At 33.1% G+C, this 17,965-nt stretch overlaps 1 protein-coding gene and 1 long non-coding RNA gene across 19 annotated transcripts in view; both read left to right on the top strand.

Annotated features, from left to right (window-relative positions):
- Nucleotides 1-17,965, top strand: part of Gphn (gephyrin) — a 625,252-nt gene that overhangs the window by 50,566 nt on the left and 556,721 nt on the right. The gene's annotated exons all lie outside the window — the stretch shown is intronic.
- The window catches only part of LOC125615218, a 24,495-nt gene continuing 15,062 nt past the window's right edge, over nucleotides 8,533-17,965 (top strand). The window contains exon 1 of the long non-coding RNA XR_007345756.1: nucleotides 8,533-8,544. This is a non-coding gene — a long non-coding RNA (uncharacterized LOC125615218). The remainder of the gene's footprint in view (nucleotides 8,545-17,965) is intronic.

Below are 17,965 nucleotides of genomic sequence, written 5' to 3' on the forward strand. Positions count from 1 at the left end.
CCCCCCCCCCCCGCCCCCGTTTCTTTTCTCTTTTGCCTGCTATTGCCATATATTTGACGCTGATAGGGTGAGTCTTAAGTATGTATTCACTATGCCATGTTGATTGGAAGTTCAAAGTTGAATATTTTTGAGGTCAACATTTCTTACATTAAAGGATTCCAGAAAACTAATGAAATAGAGATGGAACAAAGTAATTGAGAATATCTAAATAATCCTGCTTGATACTCTTTTTTTTACAAGCATATTTTGACCTATAAAATGAAATGAAACCATTTATATTCAGGTCAACTAATTTCGAAGATTAGTATAAGCCATGGAGCTAGAATTTTGGTCCCATAGTTTTATGTCTGCATTTAAAAACTAGTTTTCAAAGTCTAATTTATATGGTTTTATATTAAGTATTTTAAACATTTTCCATTGAATGGAGGATTTATAGAAGTACTTCATACTGACATATTTTATTTTCTCATGATTTTAAATTGGTGTTTATGGCAGTTCTCATAATGTCTTTGAGTGCTAGAATATACAAAGGCTTTTACTTCAAGCATTTGCTACATATCCTAATTTAAAAAATGAACATGTTTAATTAGTGTTAAGATATTAAAATGTTTTCCCAAGTTTTGTTCAGAATATAATGATAAAATGATGGTTCACTGCAAAGGAACTTGTAATTAAAGTACAGGAAAAAAAAAATCACTGATTTAAGTGAACAGCCACTGAGACACTTGACACAACTAGAATGACTGCTTATGGTGAATTTCAGATTCTTTTTTTTAATAATTTTTTAAATAGGTTGACACAATATCTTCATTTTATTTTTTGTGGTGCTGAGGATTGAACGCAGTGCCTTACTCATGCCAGGCAAGCACTCTACCTCTAAGCCATAACCCCAGCCCACCTTTCAGATTCTTATCTTTAGAAATTTGTTTCCTATTGCATTGACAGAATTATGATGATTTTAAGGGGATTTCTGTATTTCCTTTTAAGGAAAAAAACATTTTTTTTTTTTTTGCATTAAGCAGTAAGGTGGAATATACTACTACATGGGTATTAAAGGCAGTATGTAATTTCTTTCATATAGCCTACATGCTTCTCATGCATCAAGTGAATGTGCTAAAATACAAGAAATGTAGTTTTGAGGGCTAACTCAAATTATATGTATATTTTCCTGTGCATCAGCAGGATTCTGTGGTTTTAGTGTGGTTAGACAAGGCTGTCATAAAAAAATTACTTGAACTTTTAAAATTGAGTTATTTTCCAGTTCTGCAAGTTATTAATATATCTAGTGGTTGTAGAATTAGAATTCCAAATTGTGAGAATCTGTTTACCTTTAGGTCTCATTTTGGTTTGAGGTCCTTTCTTTGATCTAGCTGGAATTTGTAATATGATATGAATTAGTCTTCACTTGAGGCAATGTTTGACGTTCTTAAGTAGATGAACATTATTTTAGAAAGAGTTCAATGATTCATTTGACAAATTATTTTAAAATTTCACAAGAAAAAATATTTTTCTCTTTAGAAACCAGAGCAAATGATTTTTGCCTCCTAAGCCCAAATTCTCAAGCCAAATTTGGATTCCCAATTAAAGTTTTGTTAATTATTACCACAGAAAGCTTCACAAAGTAAGACACTGTTGATTTATAACTTCCTGAGAAGCTCTACAACATCATGACAATATACACTCCTCCTTTGAATTTATTTTCAGAAATGACATAAATACCTTGTTATAACTGATCTTTTGTATAAAAGTACTGAAATTTGATGAGGAAAATACACAAAAGAAACCGTAGTACTGTGAAAATAAGAAACAATTTTTCTGTGAAATTCTGTAATCAGAACAATGAAAAGACAAGGTGTCAGTAAAAAATAATCATATTTTATTATCTGTACCTTACATAATGATACTCACCAGACCTTTGTGATTTTTTTACACCATAAGCTTCCTTTCAAGAAATTTTTTTTTTAAATTTTTTTAGTTATACATGGGCACAATATCTTTATTTTGTTTATTTATTTTTATATGGTGCTGAGGATCGAACCCAGGGTCTCAAACGTGCGAGGCGAGCGCTCTATCACTGAGCCACAACCCCAGCACCCCCCACTTTTTAAAATTTATTTTTTAGTCGTAGTTGGACACAATACCTTTATTTTATTCATTTATTTTTATGTGGTGCTGAGGATCGAACTCAGGGTCTTGCATGTGTGAGGCGAGTGCTCTACCGCTGAGCCACAACCACAGCCCTTAAGAAATTTTTAATGTTCTCTGAGACTTGAAATGTGATTCTACTGTTAAGGGCTTTCTTATACATTTTAAATCATTCTTATTTTAATTGCTCATATAATTCAGTATAGAATTTATTCTCCAGGTGGCATGATATGTTACTATTCTCATTAACATAATCCTGAATTAATAGTTCTTTCTATATTATGTTTAATTCAGAGATTTCTTAAATTTGAGACAGTATTAACTATAGTTTTCATTTTATGTTGTAATAGTTGCTTTTTATTTCATCTTGCAAATAAAGAGATTAATATCAAAGTGAAAAATATTTTGCCAAGGTTGCACAGATATTTAACATTATATAACTATAATATAGTTTATCTTAGTCTAGTGTTTTTGTTTGTATTTATGTTGGATATGTATTATTTCTAAAATTACATTGAGCAAATTAATGTTAACATCTAATATAGAAAACTGATGTTAAAGAATATGTACTCTATTTTCTATTGCTGCCATCACAAGTTACCACAAATTTTGATTGTTTACACCAATTTATACCACAATATTTGGTGGTTTAAACAATCCAAATTTGTTATCCTTACACTTCTGAAGGTCAAAGTCTAGTCCTCACGGGACTAAAATCAAGGTGTTAGCAGGTGTCATTGGTTTCTTGAGGTTAGGGAAGTAACAGTAAGCTGTCTTTCTCAGCTTCTAGAGGATACCTTCATTGCTTGGTTCATGGTTTCCTTCTTCCTTCCTCACAGTCAGTAGTGGTGAGTTTAGTCCTTATCACACTGCCAGGACTTTCAACTGTCCTGTTGTCTTTCTTTGAAAACACCTGGAAAAAGTTTTTGTCTTTAAGGACTCATGTGATTAGATTGGGCCCATGCAGATGATCTCAAGTAATCTTCCTACCTCAAATTCTTAATCTTTTAATTACATTTGCAAAATTCATGATGCTATGTGTAGGGGAGCAAAATAATCCTTTCCTCTCCTTCTGCTGTCCTTGTTTCCCTTTCTGGGGCCCTATAAATTGGATTAACAAATAACAGATTAAGTTTCAGTTAAACCAAATGAATAAATTCTGGGAATCTATTGTACAGCATGATGACTGTAGTTAATAATAATGTATTATGTACCTGAAAATTGCTTTGAGTAGATTTTAAATGTTCTTACCACATAAAATGATGAATATGTGAGATGATGGATATGTTCATTAGCTTGATTAAATTTTACATTGTATATGTATATTAAATATGTTGCCCACCATAAATATATACAATTTTTATTTGTCAGCTATAGTTTAATAAGGCTAGAGAGAAGGGGAAAATAGAAGAGAAAAATAAACAAAAGCTTAACATGTGGATTGTTCATTCACATGGCAGTACTGAGGGATGAGTAATTACTCAAAGGCATGGTTAGAACTTGGGCTTATCATTTATATTAACCAGTGAACAGTACTTTTATAGATAAAGACAAGATGAGTTTCTAGGGGCAGCAAATTATGGGAAGGAAAATAAATGAGGGAAGTTAATAGAAAATTAGGGCTAGTTAATAAGATTCATTATGTAGATTTCTTTGGTGTACTGTCTTCTGTAGGTTGATGAGTCTAGAGTTGTTTCTGATGATTAAGAATCATTTAAGACTTGCCCTGCACTTCCTGGTATTGAGGGAGAAGGTAGGAGATTTTTGTCTTATTTTTTCTCAGTTGGTTTCAGCTTAAAATAATCTTTATGCCAAAAGTGGCATATTTTGGGGCGACATACTATGAACTCGTTCACATGTAAGGTAACATTTTCACAGGTGCCTGGGTATTAGGACATTGACAGTTTAGATGGGGAGGCATGATTTTGCCTACAAAAATATGCATACAAGGTCCTTGTTTTTTTCCCCTTAGGTACTGATTTATAATTTGGAAAGAACTTTTATTAAACTGTAAAAGCTCTAGACCTTCATAGAATAATTGTTTTAAGTATAAACTGATGGACTTAGTTTCCTGAGTGTTAGAAATATAATTTAAAGGGGCTGGGGATGTGGTTCAAGTGGTAGCGGATTCGCCTGGCATGGGCGCCCCTGGGCGCTGGGTTCGAGCCTCAGCACCATATAAAAACAAAATAAAGATGTTGTGTCCACTGAAAACTAAAAATAAATATTAAAAATTCTTTCTCTCTCTCTTAAAAATATGATTTAAAGAATATAGCATGTAACAGTAGTGTTACTGGATTCATATCTTTCTGTTTGCTTCTCAACAGCCAATACTCAGGGGATGAGAGTTGGAGGGAGAGTATTCAGGTTTATTCAAGGGCTGGCACCTTAATAAGATTGGGGTTCGGGTATCCCTGAATCAAAGACTACCTTGGGGAACTCAGGTACATGAAGGGGCTTTTATGGGGAGGAAAAGAGAGTAAAGAGGTAATAATAGATAGGAAGGTACATATTGTTGTGCATCTAGGCTCCATAAGTATATCCATCATTTGAAGTATTTTGTTTTCTGCTAGAATATTCTTGTGATAACAACTGGCCTTCTTCTAGGCTAGTTTCTGTAATTTTTTAGACAGATATACTATTTCCCTATAAGTTAAACATAAACTTTTAATAAAAGAACATGACTAGAAAGTTCTTGTCCCACATTTTGATGTTATCTGAAAGCTATTAATGTTCCTGGTTTTGAAAAACTAAAGAATGATTACGGATTAGTAGGTTCTGCTACTATTTTTTTTTCAGGTTGCTTTTCCTGCAATAATAGCTGACTTTAGCAGTTGGTATTTCAGTCATTTAAATGTTGTTTTCATTAGAATTTACAATGCCAGGCAACGGGGAAAACCAAAGAATGACTTTATAAGGGTAATTTGCCGAATAGAACAAATCTAGAATAGGGAGGCATAAGACACAGTGGTGTAGCCATTATTGCTGTTAAACTATTGTGACTAATTTTTTATGCAATATATTAAGATGTAATTTAAACTTCTGAAGGTTTGCTTGAATAATCTGACAATAAACAGATTAATCAGGAGCAAGGCATGGTGATAATCTTAAGAGAATGATTATCCAATTATTCGGTGAAGTTCAGATGCTTTTTATTCCCTTCTTCATAGAAAAAACAAAAGTGGGGGAAATATAGGCAATTTTTAGTAATAGTAAATGATTTTTAAGAGGAATGACTGGGTCAGAAGGACAGACACTAGTTCATAAATGATTTTCTTTGGAAGAATGAATGCACTCGGGAGATGAACAATAGTTTATGACAAAGTCTGTTAGAATGTGGTTGCTTTCTTTCATCTTCCTATATTATATATGTAGGGTTTGCTACATGGTAAGTTGTATTCAATAACATAATAAGGTTTTGCACATGATCAAGTTGGTTTCATTCCAAGGATGCAAGGATTTTTCAACATATGCAAATCAGTAATCATAATTCATTGTATAAATTGAATCAAGGACAAAAACCACGTGATCTACTCAATATGTGCAGAAAAATCCTTCAACAAATTCCTGTATACACTCATGTTAAAAAATTAGGGGTAGAAGGAACTTACCTCAACATCATAAAAGCTGTCTATGATAAACCTAAAGCCAACATCATACAGAATGGGGAAAAACTGAAAACATCTCTTCTAAAGTCTAAGACAAGGGATATCTACTCTCTTCCCACTATTTAATATAGTACTTGACATTTTAGCCAGAGCAATTAGACTGGAAGGAAAGAAAAGGGGTTTAAATAGGAAAGGAAGAAGTGAAATTATCACTGTATGCAGGTGATATGATCATATACTTAGAAGACCCAAAAATACTCCACATGTCTAGAGCTGATAAACAAGTTGTACAAAAATAACAGGATATTAGATCATTATAAAATAATAGATTTTCTATACACTAATAATGAACCAACTGAAAAATTAGAAAAACAATTCCATTCACAATAGCCATATCTATATATGTGTATGTATATGTATATATGTATGTCTGTGTATATATAAATACCTAGGAATAAATCTAGCTGAGGAGATGAAAGACCTCTATAATGAAAATTATAGAAAACTGGAGACATTAGAAGGTGGAAAGACCTCCCATGTTCTTGGATAGGCAGAATCATTTTTGTTAATATATCCATATTGCTAAAAGTGATTTACAGCTCAATGCAATCCCCATCAAAATACCAATGACATTCTTCACAGAACTAGGGAGAAGAGTCCTAAATTTCATATGGAGGAATAACAGACCCAGGATACTAAGAATTCTTTTTCTAATTTTTTTTTAAGTTGGACAATAACTTTATTTTATTTATTTATTTTTATGTGGTGCTGAGGATTGAACCCAGTGCCTCACACCTGTAAGCACTCTACCACTGGACTACAACTCCAGCCCCCAACGCAGTTTTTGAGCAATAAGAGCAATGCTGGAGACATTGCACACCAAAATTCAAATTAAAATACTAACCTACAGTAACAACGTCGTAATAGTGGCATAAAACTAGATATGTAAGCCTGTGGGATAGAAGAGACAAATTCATACATACAGTCATCTAATTCTTGACAGAAATGCTAAAAACACATCTTGTAGAAAAGACAATCTTTTTAATAAATTGTGCTGGGAAAATTAGATATCCATATGTAGAAGAATGAAACTAGATTCCCATTTCTCACCCTACATAAAATTCAACTTAAAGTGGATAAAAGTGCAACTGCTAAAAGAAAAGATAGGGTCAGCTCTTCGATATATAGGCACAAGCATCAGCTTCCTCTATAAAACTCCCAAATTTCAGGAATAAAACCAGGAATTAATAAATGGAATGGTATCAAATTAAAAAGCTTCTGTACAACAAAGGAAACAACCAAGAGTGTGAAGACAAAGTCTGCAGAATGGAAGAAAATCTTTGCTAGCTGTTCTTCTGTGAGAGGATTAATATCCATAACCTAAAGAACTAACCCCCTCTCAAAAACAAACCAAAACCAAAAACAAACCCTTAACACCCAGAGAATAATCCTGTCGATAAATGGGAAAATAAAACTGAAGGGATAGTTCTCAAAAGTAATATAAGTATTGTCTGTCTCTAAATAAAATAATCAACTAATATATTAAAAAAAGCTCAGTATTGGGCCGGGGTTGAAGCTCAGTGGTACAGCGCTTGCCTCGCACACATGAGGCCCTGGGTTCGATCCTCAGCACCACATAAAAATAATAAAAATAAGGATATTTTTAAAAAAGCTCAATATCTTCAGCAATCAGGGAAATGCCGATCAAAACTACACTAAGAATTTAATCATGTTCCAGTGAGATTGGCAATCATCAAGAATACAAATAATGCTGGTGAGGAAACGGGAAAGGAGTAGTTTATATACTGTTGGTGGGATTGTAAATTAGTACAACTACTATGGAAATCAGTATGGAGATTCTTCAAAAGACTAGGAGTGTAACCATTCCATATATCCCAATTAATTATTTCACTCCTTGGTATTTATCCAAAAGAAAGTGTACTATAGTGGTCTGTGCATACTCATGTTTATGGAAACACACTTCATAGTAGCCAAATTATGGAAGCAGCCTAGGTGTCTGTCAACAGATGAATGGATAAAGAAAATATGGTATATATATGCAATGGAGTTTTACTAGTCATAAAGAGGAATAAAATTATGTTATTTGCAGGAAAATGGATGGAGCTGAAGAATATCAAGTTAAGTACAGTGAGCTGGACTCAGAAAGTCAATGATTGTATGTTTTGCCTAATGTGGAAGAGAAAAAAGAGAAAAGAAGGGATCTTAGGAAAACAAAAGGGAGACCAGTAAAGAGAGGATGGAGATCAGGGGGAGGGAAAAGGAAGGCAAAGGGAATGAAAGAGCCCAAATTATGCTAAGTGCTAATATAAATATATCATAAGGAAGCCCACTATTAAGAATAATTATAGCTGGGCATAGTAGTGCATGCCTGTAATTCTGGTGGCTTGGGAAGCTAAGACAGGAGGATCATGAGTTCAAAGCCAGCCTCAGCAATGGCGAGGTGCTAATAAGCTGCTCAGTCAGACCCTGTCTCTAAATAAAATACAAAATAGGGCTGGAGATGTGGCTCAGGGGTTGTTTGCCCCTGAGATTAATCCCCAGTACCAAAAAAAAAAAAAAAAAAAAAAAAAAATCACCAATAAAATATTTTTAAAAATTAGAAAAATTACTGAATAAAAAGTTATAAAAGTAAAATAAATTTAACTTTATAGAAAAATGTTCATTTACTTTTCTGTGTTACAAAGAATGATTAATACTTATTTTAAAAAGTAATCTTATGTACTACTAATATAGTCATCCTTTTTTACTTAAGCCTTAGGTTCAGAAGTGTGTGACTTCCTAAAAGTAGCCACTGATCGAAATCCAGGAATTGGAGGAATTTAGTAGTAGAAGATTCCCTTGGAATACAAATCTAACATTTTTTAAAAATATTTTTTTAGTTGTTGATGGACCTTTATTTTCATTTACTTATATGTGGTGCTAAGAATTGAACCTAGTGCCTCACACATGTGGGGCAAGCGCTCTCCTACTGAGCTGCAACCCCAGCCCACAAATCCAACATTTTGATACAGTATGTAGAAGGTTATCTTTTTTGCCTTCCTTACTACTCTCTCCATTTCCTACCCCCCAAAAATAAATAAATAAAAAAAAATCACATTCCTGCCTTTTCTCCTGTCTGCTTAGTACTTTGTGACTTTTTAAAAAGAATTAAAATAGATATACATGATATATTCAATGTAATACAGAAATGTAGGAACTGAAAGATAAATTTAGCTTCTTTATTTGCATCCTCATTGTTTATTTACCAACCTCAATTATATGTCCTTCTCCCTAAAGATAATTATCATTAATAATTTCTAGTAAATATTTGATAATTTCAGAAAATATTTGATGCACATTAAAAGTAGATGGCTATACTTAAATATGTCTTCTGATTCATGTGTGTATTAAAACATACCCCATGGGGTTATCTAATGATACATATTTTTGGCCTTATTTCTGGTTTTAGTGCGGTCTTATCCTTTTTTTTTTTTTTTGTCTACTTGGTCAAATTTTGTTTTCCTTTTATTTATTTTTTTAAATTTATTGGTTCTTTTTAGTTACACATGGCAGCAGAATCCATTTTGATGTAATTATACAAGCATGGGATATATATTATTCTAGTTAGGATCCCATTCTTATGGATATACATGTTGATGGGATTCATTGTGTTGTTTTCATATATGTACATGGGAAAATTATGTTAGATTCTACTATGTTGGATTCTACTATCTCTCCTTTTCAACCCCCCTCACTTCCCTCCATTTCTTATTGTCTAATCTACTGAATTTCTATTCTTCCTCTCACCTTTCCCCACTTACTGTGGGTTAGCATCCACATATCAGAGAAAACATTCGACCTTTGGCTTTTGGGACTGGCTTGTTTTACTTAGCATGATACTCTTCAGATCCAATCATTTGCTTGCAAATGTCATAAAGTTGTTCTTTATGGCCAAGTAATACTCCTTTGTATATATACACCACATTTTCTTTATCCATATGATACAGTTAAATCCAAATTGATAATTATTAATGCTTCATTTCAAGGTGTGATATGATTATAAGCCAGGAATTTCTATCAGTTAAATTATTATTAAATGTTTTTTCTTATGTATATCATTAAGTCTTTTCCCCAATTCATAAGAGCAAAGTTATATGCAAGAAGTAAAATCTGATGTTTCTAGTTAGTTTTTGTGTTGGATGAATCATCTATAAAATGGGGAGGAAGAAGGGAAGGGTAAATGTGTGTGCCATATTTTTGTTTATTTAGAAAGGAATTAAAATTAATTATGATAAGAAGGAGAGTATATTATATGCCAGTAACCACGCCCAGTCATAAAAATGCAGTTTTTCTTAGCAGTCACAGGATAAGTTATTTGGTTATTTTCATTATAAATGATGGCTAAGTCCTTCTTTGATTACGTTTCTCTTTCATGTTGGAATATATAAAGTTGGGACAGATTACTGAATTGTCAGCTGAAAGTCCTCTGATGATAGAACAGATTGGTACTTTGAGCTTTATACATCCTTTGAGTTGAACTTGGGCTTTTCAGTGAATTTGGTGTTTTGACAAAGGAAATCATGGTAAATTGGTATAGGATTCGTGTGTTATTACCATACCATTTCTTATCATATTGTTTAACTGAGATATGCCATTTGTAATAAAAATTACTTCTTATAAAAAAGCAACTAACATGAGGTTTAATGCTGTGTTTACCTTTTGAAATTAAGTTAACTTTTTGGGTAGGTGAGAAAAACTTTCCCTATTCATAACCAAAGCATTTAGACTGATTACACAAATTAGATAGATCTAAATGATTATACAATTCGGGCAATTCTGCATGGTTACATAAGCCAAATGATCCCGAATGAGTTGACTGCATGGTATAGTTCACAAAATTGACAAACTGTTATTCTTGGTCCTTGCCTGATATACTTTATATACAAACATAAAAATGCAAATATAGATATATTTGTTAAGCTTTTGCAACTTGACTACTGATTATTAAATTACTTTTGTTGTCTGAAACTTTGTCTTCATACCAAAATCAGTGTTGTGATTGTAATGATAAGGACTATTGATATATGTTGTTCAAAGTGATACACAGCTTGAGTTTACAGTATTCAAAGTTAGTTAAGGAATTGCTCCTTTTAGGCTATGAGAAACTATTCTTAATTTATTGTCAGAGAATAAAACTTAATATTATTAAGTTCTATTCTTTAAAACATTCTTTTTTAATTCTAAAATTCTTTGAAAAAATTAATGGGAAAGCAAATTTGATTATTGTATTTTTCACCTAAGAACTGAGTAAATTTGGGTTTCAGCTCCAACTCTGTCATTACTTAGTTATATGTATCTCAATTGTATAAAAAAAACACATTGACCAACTTACTTACACCATGAGAAAATGCTTATTTACTTCTAAAATAGCAGAATTGAATTTTTAGTTTATCTGAAATCCATTCCCTTGGAAAACTCAGTGGCAAACATGATTTTTTTTTTCTGTTTTTCTGTCCTTAGTTTGAGGTAGTTTTGAACTGCATTTTATTTACATTTTTCTTTATACAGCCATGTGTCATTTAATGATACATTCTGAAAAATGAGTCGTTAGGTGATTTTTTGGTTTTGTGAGATTATCATAATAGAGTATTCTTATTTAAACCTACATGGTGTAAGTCAGTCAGTCAATGTGTATTTTTTATACAATCGAGATCAGGTTAAAAACAAGATGTATGAGGCTGTTGCCAGTGTAGACCATTCAATTTACTATTTTATAGTAAACATTTTAAAAAAGCAAATGTAAGGAGTGCTAAAATAATGTTAAAAGTATGATATAGTAAATACATCAACTAATGATAGTCTTTTATTGTCATTAATAATTTGTAGTATACATAAGTGTATAGGCTGTACTTTTATATAACTGGTAGCACAGTAAATTTGTTTACACTAGCATCATCACAAACATGTAATATGTTGTGCTATGACATTATAATAGCTATGATGGCATTAGCAATGGGAAGTTTTCAGATTCATTATAATTTTATGGTATCACCATCATATATGTGGTCTGTCGTGGACTGAAAGATCATTATGTGATGTACAATGTGGTTTAGGACTTATAAACTGAGAGGATGCAAATTCTAAATCAGACAAAATCTTCTTAATAATCCTTTAGCTGATCAAAGTGTATAATCAAATCAAGGAATTAAGTTGTAATAGGCTAATGTGAGATGACATGGTAAGATTCTGAGTGTATATGTGTATGTTTTTGGTGGATGTTAGTCATTTTTTTTGCCAGTACAACATAACCTGAGATTACCAACCTAAAAAGAGGAATGGTTTATTTTGGTTCATAGTTTCAGAGGTTTCAGTCCATGGTTGCCTTGGCACTATTTCTTTGATCTAGTGACAGCACTGTGCATCAATGGCAATTTATGGTGGAGGAGATCTGTTTACTTCGTGTTTTCTGGGAAAGGGGTGGGGGAGGGCACAAAGGGACTGGGTTCTTAATATGCCATTAAAAGGCACATCTCCCGTGAACTTTCATTCCACTAGGCTCTACTTTTTAAAGATTCCAATAGAGCCACAATCTGGTGACTAAGTCTTTAACATATGGGCTATGTTGGAGGGTGGGGGCATTCTAGATCCAAACTGTAGCAGCTAAAATATGTAAATGTATTTGTGTGTGTGTGTGTGTGTGTGTGTGTGTTTGTACACACTTTACTATCAAATAATGTTATCATTAATTTTTAATTTTATGAATCTTTATAAGTGTTTCTGTTCCTTTTCCAGGTATAATTCCGGAACTAGGATTTTTCTGCTGCTTCTCTAGGAGTAGAGCTACCCCTTTCCCCCATGTTTCCCTCTCCCACTTTTAGTGAATATCCTCCAGGCTATGGTTGTGAGGCCCTTCACCCTAAAGATTAAAGATTTTGTTGCTTAGGCAACATAGGACAGAGGAATCTAGGCAGAGTTTCACACCTAATTTCACACTGGACTTGCACCAGTGCCCCTAAGTACAAATGTTTACACTAATGTTTTTGTTTTGTAGAGGAGGTAGGCTAGATGGTCCTGGGTAGTCTTTCAATTGTAGCTGCTGTTCTCAGGTAGTAGCAATGAGGAGGAACTATCTTAGAATTCCTTTCTATATTCCATGTGTTCCTAATAGGATTCCAGGAGAAAGATGGTGCAAGAAGATATACGACCTCCTATGTTTGTAGCCCCCAGGGTTTTACACTGGCTTGGTAGCTCACTGCCAGTCTCTAGAAATGTGTGAAGATTTCTAGTTTAGTCTTGGCAGTTTATGGTAGTGTTAAGTGGCATCTGTCCCAGATTAGGAAAATCTTGGATCCTGTTTCCAACCCCCTGCCCCATGCCTGTCTCTCCATATTTCAGGCACATTGTTTGACCTGTGACCTTAGTTTTCTGATGGGCTCAGAAAATTATTAATTTGGAAATTTTCTGGATTTCTTATTTTTTTGGTGGGAGTGAAGCTATTTCCAGCTGCCATTTTTTAAATTTTAAATTGAAAACATTTTTTCTTAAAAAAAATTCTATGCCATAGTTCCCCATCTATTCATTTATCATGTCTTTCTTTAAATCTTAAACATATTTATAATAGCCGATTTAAAATTTTTGTCTTCTCCCGCCTATATTTATTTTCAGTTGTTTCTGTTTTAAAAATTCTTATGAGTTACATTTTCCCTTTTTAATTTCTATGTTTTTGTTTGTTTTTTAAATCATGGATGCTGTTTGGTAAACTTGATCTTTTTGAAGTTTTGTTTGTTTGAAGCCAAGCTGGTCTAGAGTAATTGTATCAAGGTGTGTCCTTTCTAGGATTGACTTGAATACTTACACTGTTCAGTAAGTTTTCTGTACTATTTTACTACGTGATTAATGGAGTATTGGTTTACCCCAAAATTCCCATGACTACATTCTGTCACACCTTACAAAGTTGTGCAGTGATATTAGTTTAGCCCCAAATTCCTAAGACTACAGTCTATCTGACATTAGAAGGTTTTACCCTGTACTTGTTTAGCTCAGAATTTGCTAAAGCCTTAGGCCTTTTTGCACCTTCTGGAGTTCTTTCTTTGTAAAATGACTTCATTTTTGGGAATATGCCCTGCAAATTCCATCTATTTCTACTTCCCCTAAACTTTTCTCTCTCCACATCCTCATTTCCTTGAGACCACTGCCCTCTGCTTGGACTCTTTCTTCCTGAAGACTAGTTTGTAATATGATGCTAGGCAGGAAGCTTTGAAAATCATGGAGCTTACCAAATCTTTTCCTTTTCATAGAGATCACAATCCCAGGCTGTCTCTTGTACAACATTTAAAAATCAGTGTTGTTTTATATGTATTTTCTAGTTTTATAGTTGTATATGGTGAGAGGGCTGGTCAGATACTATTTGTTCTGCCATGGCCAGACCTAGAAGCTATATTATTATTATTTTTTCTCTAGAGCAAATTCTGTGCTTTGTCATCTTGTTAAACCTTTTACATCTTGTATAATTTTTATAATCACTATATTATTATAACAACTTGTAGTAATTATTAATTGCTATTTTACACATTTTACAAATGAAGAACCTGAAGTACAGACATCGGCAAGTATCCAGTTGAAAAAATTCCTAGAAATTAAGCAGTGTAAATATAGCATTTAAGTAGTGTAAGCATGTCTTTGTGGTTTTATTTTTATACACACAAATGTGTATGTTGGATTTTTTTTAATGTTTTAAAAATTTATTTAGTGGTACTTTCTTTAAAAATTATTTATTCATTTATTTTGGTAATGGGGATTGAACCCAGAGGATACTTTACTATTGAGGTATACTCCCAAGCTCTTTTAATTTTTAATTTTTAGTAATATTTAATTTTTAGTTGTAAGTGGACACAATGCCTTTATTGTTTTTCATGTGCTGAGGATTGAACCCAATGCCTAATGCATGCCAGCATTCTACCTTTGAGCCACACCCTAGCCCTAATTTTTTATTTTGGAACTGTCTCACTAAGTTGTTCAGAGCCTCATGAAGTTACTGACAGTGGCCTTGAATTTGTGATCCTCCTATCTCATCCTCCTGAGTCACTGGGATTATAGGCATGAGCCACCATGCCTGGCCAAGTGGTACTTGTTTAATGTAGAGACTAGAAATCAGTCAATTACATTGGTTCTTGGGCAAAATTTTTCTTAAAGGGCCATATAGTAAGTATTTTAGGCATGTAGACCATATGATTCTGTTGTTACCACTTGGGTCTGCCATTGTATTTCAAAAGTAGTCAGCGACAGTATATAAATGAATTGGCAACTCTGCATTCTAATAAAACTTATAAAGATAGGTGGTGGTTCACAACGCTGTAGTTTACTGACTCCTGAATTAGAATGGAAGCTTACAGGATTTTAAATTTAGCATTCACATACATTTTCTGTTTAGGTTTTTAAAGTTTATGAAGAAAATTTGGCATGTTTTTAGTAATAAACTAAAAACATGATAAACACCAAAAACATCAGCACCCAACTTCTTTTTTATAAAAGGCAAGAAAACTATGATTAAGGGATATATTACCTCATTCCTGTAGTAGGGCCTTATTCCTATATATTTTCTTCTCTGGAGTAGAATGTGTATTTTTTTCTGACAGATGAACATCAAACTTTTTAAAAAATATCTTTGTTTTATTTATGTATTTATTTTTATATGGTGCTGATAATCTAACCCAGTGCCTCACATATACTAGGCAGGTGCTTCACCACTGAGCCACAACCCCAGCTCGAACATCAAACTTTTAAGTATATGAATTCATTGGTAGTGGTTTAACTAAAAGCAATAGGCTGTTTTTCCACTCCTGTATCTAAGTGGCTAGCACAATACCTAATATGTAGTAGATATTTAATAAAAAATACCTGGTATGTAGTAGATATTTAATAAACAGTTTTGCATGAGTTATGAAAAAAAGCAAAATAATACATTTTATTATAAAAATGTCAGTCAGGGTAAAAGTTGTATAATCAAGATAACTACATAGCATTTTAATTTCTGCATTAAATTTGCAAATGAATTACCTAATCTGCAAATTGTTAAGCCATCTTTATTGTTAAAAATTTACTTATTCACTTTCTGAAAGTAGCATACTACTTAATGCTCTCTGTTGTATTTAAAAAGTTAAGGTAATGTTTGGTATTAAATAAAATCCTGTCACAAGGGTTGTTTGAAACCCAGTTACTTATAATGGCATTTTAGAATCTATGTTCAAATAGGAGAATTTAGGAAAGGAAAGAAAGTTCAGAAAATGAACAAGGAAGGAATAGCTAGATTGGATTGAGGAAAATAAGAAAGGGGCTGTACTGGGGTCAGAGTGGATTGGGAAAGAGGGCATAGTTATTGTGTTAAACCAAAACAATATAAGCAGAAGGTATGTTTATGATATAATTTTTTTTAAAAAGATATATATTTTAGTTGTTACTAGATTTTTATTTTATTTATTTATATGTGGTGCTGAAAAGCAAATCCAGTGCCTTAGGCAAGTGCAGTACCACTGAGCCCCAGCCCCAGCCCCTTGTGCTGTAAATTTTAAGAGAATGTTTCAAGATCATTAGAAACTCAATCTTAAGAAACTTGAGAAGTCCTTCCTAATTAGACTACACAAAGGTAACTGAAATTGATTGAAAAGGTGAAGAAAGAATAATTGTTTAGAATGGTTAACAAAGGTGCAAGGACCAGTGAAAATGAGAGCAATTCCATAGATGACTTAGACAGTGGATAAATATTTTAATGTATCAATAAGAGAACTAGAAAAAGTGACAGGTCAATGATGAATTAGAGAGTAAGGACTGATTAACTCTTCTAGATTCCTTTTTTAAAAAAATTCAGTTTATTTGACTAGGTGTAGCACAAAATGGTCAATCTTCCTTTTACATATCTGTCAGAATTTCTACTCGCAAGATCTCTAGGGCAATTGTTTTGGATGCTGTGTGTAAACCATTACTTAGTAGTTTTATTCCAATTTGTGTTTGGATTGAGAGTTATTATTTGACCTCTTAATTCCTTTATTCTGTGGATTAATGCAAAACAATTGCTCTCAGGATCAGATTGCCCAGTTTAGGGATGCAGAAATTGCCTTTTTTAAAACTAGATCTGTGTTTATTATTTTTATCAGAAGATGAATATTTCAGGACACCAGTATGCTGGAAGCTATCTTTATGTTCAAAACATTAGAAAAACTAGGGATAACAGGAACTTACCTCAACATTGTAAAAGCTATCTATGCTAAGCCTCAGGCTAGCATCATTCTGAATGGAGAAAAATTGAAGGCATTCCCTCTAAAATCTGGAACAAGACAGGGATGCCCTCTATCACCACTTCTATTCAATATAGTTCTCGAAACACTGGCCAGAGCAATTAGACAGACGAAAGAAATTAAAGGCATAAAAATAGGAAAAGAAGAACTTAAATTATCACTATTTGCGGAAGACATGATTCTATACCTAGAAGACCCAAAAGGGTCTACAAAGAAACTACTAGAACTAATAAATGAATTCAGCAAAGTGGCAGGATATAAAATCAACACGCATAAATCAAAGGCATTTCTGTATATCAGCGACAAAACTTCTGAAATGGAAATGAGGAAAAACACCCCATTCACAATATCCTCAAAAAAAATAAAATACTTGGGAATCAACCTAACAAAAGACGTGAAAGATTTATACAATGAAAACTACAGAACCCTAAAGAGAGAAATAGAAGAAGATCTTAGAAGATGGAAAAATATACCCTGTTCACAGATAGGCAGAAGTAACATCATCAAAATGGCGATATTACCAAAAGTTCTCTATAGGTTTAATGCAATGCCAATCAAAATCCCAAAGGCATTTCTTGTAGAAATAGAGAAAGCAATCATGAAATTCATATGGAAAAATAAAAGACCCAGAATAGCAAAAGCAACTCTAAGCAGGAAGTGTGAATCAGGCGGTATAGCAATACCAGATTTCAAACTATACTACAGAGCAATAGTAACAAAAACAGCATGGTACTGGTACCAAAACAGGCGGGTGGACCAATGGTACAGAATAGAGGACACAGAAACCAATCCACAAAACTACAACTATCTTATATTTGATAAAGGGGCTAAAAGCATGCAATGGAGGAAGGATAGCATCTTCAACAAATGGTGCTGGGAAAACTGGAAATCCATATGCAACAAAATGAAACTGAATCCCTT

The sequence above is a fragment of the Marmota marmota genome, unplaced genomic scaffold, assembly GCF_001458135.2.
Source record: "Marmota marmota marmota unplaced genomic scaffold, marMar, whole genome shotgun sequence".
NCBI lineage: Eukaryota > Metazoa > Chordata > Mammalia > Rodentia > Sciuridae > Marmota > Marmota marmota.